This window comes from Physeter macrocephalus, chromosome 6, assembly GCF_002837175.3.
Source record: "Physeter macrocephalus isolate SW-GA chromosome 6, ASM283717v5, whole genome shotgun sequence".
Classification (NCBI taxonomy): domain Eukaryota; kingdom Metazoa; phylum Chordata; class Mammalia; order Artiodactyla; family Physeteridae; genus Physeter; species Physeter macrocephalus.
In genome coordinates, this window is record NC_041219.1 from 85,800,771 (window position 1) to 85,803,633 (window position 2,863).

Genomic DNA, 2,863 nt, shown 5'->3' on the forward strand with positions numbered 1-2,863 from the left:
CTCACGGGCCCAGCCGCTCCGCGGCATGTGGGATCCTCCCGGACCGGGGCGCGAACCCGGTTCCCCTGCACCGGCAGGCGGACGCGCAACCACTGCGCCACCAGGGAAGCCCACCATAAATTATTTATCCATCCAGCTGTTGACGGACATTTGGACTGTGTCCAGTTTTTGTCTATTACAAATAGAACTGCTATGAACTTTTATGCCCATGTCTTTGTGTGGATATATGCTTGTATTTCCTGTGTGTAAATACCTGCATGTGGAATGGCTATTTATTCATTTATTTAAAATGTGTAATTATTCTTTTGTTTTGGCGGTATCATTTAATTTTTTTCTTTCTTCTTCTTTTTTTTTTTTGGTTGTAGTAAAATACACATAACAAAACTTACCATCTTCACCATTTTTTTTTTTCTTTTTTTTTTTTTGCAGTACACGAACCCGTGTTCCCTGCATCGGCAGGCGGACTCTCAACTACTGTGCCACCAGGGAAGCCCTACCCTTACTCTTAATTGATGGATTTATCTCATCCTTTATGATAGAAACTATCAGATGTAAACTTCTTTCTTTTCTATCACAAGACCTACATATTACCTGAATCTTCTCCCATCCTTCCTGCTTTATTATAATGGAGGCTATGTTGTTACTCCTGTCCAGGGTTAATCTCTCTATTTAGGTCTCTATTATAGCCCAACCTTTTTTATTACTCATATAACATAACAACGTTATTGAGATATTCAGATAATTCACAATTCACATACCATAAAATTTGCCCATTTAACTTATGCAATTCAGTGGTTTTAGTATATTTAGAGTTGGGCAACCATCTCAACAGTCAATTTTAGAATATTTTCATCACCCCCCAAAGAAACTCTGCTTATTAGCAGTCACTCTCTGTTTCTTCCAACTTTCCCATTACCACCAATCTGCCTTCTGTCTCTATGGATTTACCTATTCTGGACATTTCACATAAACGGAATCATTCTATATGTGGCCTTCCGTGACGGCCTTCTTTCACTTAGCATAATGTTTTCAAGGTTCACCCATGTTGTAGCATGTATCAATGCTTCATCCTTTTTATGTCCAAATAACATTCCATTGTATGATATACTATAGTTTGTTTATGCATTCATCAGTTGATGTTCGTTTGGGTTGTTTCCACTTTTTTGGGTATTATGAACAATGCTGCTATGGATTCCAATCTTAGTTTTATCTCCTCTTTCTCCTGAATCATTTATCTCTACCCCTTCTTGGATCTTTCAACATACTAATGTACTCTAATATATGTCAGGTTAATAAAACTCAGCTCTCTCTTGACTCCACATCTCCCTTTAGCTAACCTCGTTTTAGAGATCGACTTCACAGTCATGCTTCTTGAGTCACCTGCTCGTGTTATCTAAATTTCCTCACCTTTCATTTGCTCTTCCACCCCCTCCAACCCATCGCTCTAATAAAAACTGTTCTTATCAAGGCTGTCTGATGACCTCCACGTTGCCAGATCCAGTGGCTATTCCCTGTTGTTATCCTTTTATTTTTTTAACATCTTTATTGGAGTATAATTGCTTTACAATGGTGTGTTAATTTCTGCTGTATAACAAAGTGAATCAGCTATACGTATACATATATCCCCATATGCCCTCCCTCTTGCCTCTCCCTCCCACCCTCCCCTCTAGGTGGACACAAAGCACCGAGCTGATCTCCCTGTGCTATGCGGCTGCTTCCCACTAGCTGTCTATTTTACATTTGGTAGTGTATATATGTCCATGCCACTCTCTCACTTCGTCCCAGCTTCCCCTTCCCCATCCCCGTGTCCTCAAGTCCATTCTCTACATCTGTGTCTTTATTCCTGTCCTGCCCCTAGGTTCTTCAGAACCATTTTTTTTTCATTTTTTTTTAGATTCCATATATATGTGTTAGCATACGGTATTTGCTTTTCTCTTTCTGACTCTGTTCTTATCCTATTTGACCCCTTAACAGCTTCAGTTGGCTACTACTTCCTCCTTGAAATATTATTTCCTTTAGGCTGTCCCAACAAGAGTCTTCCTTTTTCTACACCATTGCCCGGGTGTTACTTCTCAGATTCCTTTCTCATTTACTCAACCCTCTAAATTTTGTTTCTTTGGATTTGGTCTTGGATTTCCCTTTGTCTACATTCTCTCATTAAGTAATTCTATCCATTTTCATGGTTTTAAACACCATGTATATGCTAATTATTCACAAATTTATCTCTTTTGTGCAGATTTTTCCTCTGAGTTTCATTCAGATTTGCATATCCAGTTGTCTGCATGACCTCTTCCTCAGCATGCCTCCTGGATGTGTCCAACTTCAAGTGTCCAAAATGGGACCTACGATACTCCTTAAATCTCTTGTTCCACTCTCTGCCCATTCTCTTCACCAGCTCTGTAAATGGCACCATCAGCTGCTCAAGCTAAAACCTAGGACTTAATTTATTCTCCTTCTCCCTTTCAATCTCCCCTCCCCCTCTCCTCTTCTTCCTCCTCCTTCTTCCATCTTATGGTTCTCTCTTTGAAAACTTTGTATAATGGAAAATTTTGAATATATACAAAAGTTAACAGACTAGTACAATGCACCCATGTATACGTCGTCCACCTCAACAACTTTTTTTTTCTTTTTGAAACCTTCTGGAATTTTTTCCTAAAATTTAAAAATATTAATTAATTAATTTATTTGGCTGTGCTGGGTCTTAGTTGCGGCGTGCGGGATCGAACCTGGGCCCCCTGCAATGGGAGGGTGGACGGTCCTGGACCACCAGTGCGGTCCCCAGCCCTAACAAACGTTGACCCTTGGTTAGTCCTGCTCTGCCTACGTCTTCATCCACTTTCCCCTCCCACTCCCAAGTATTGTT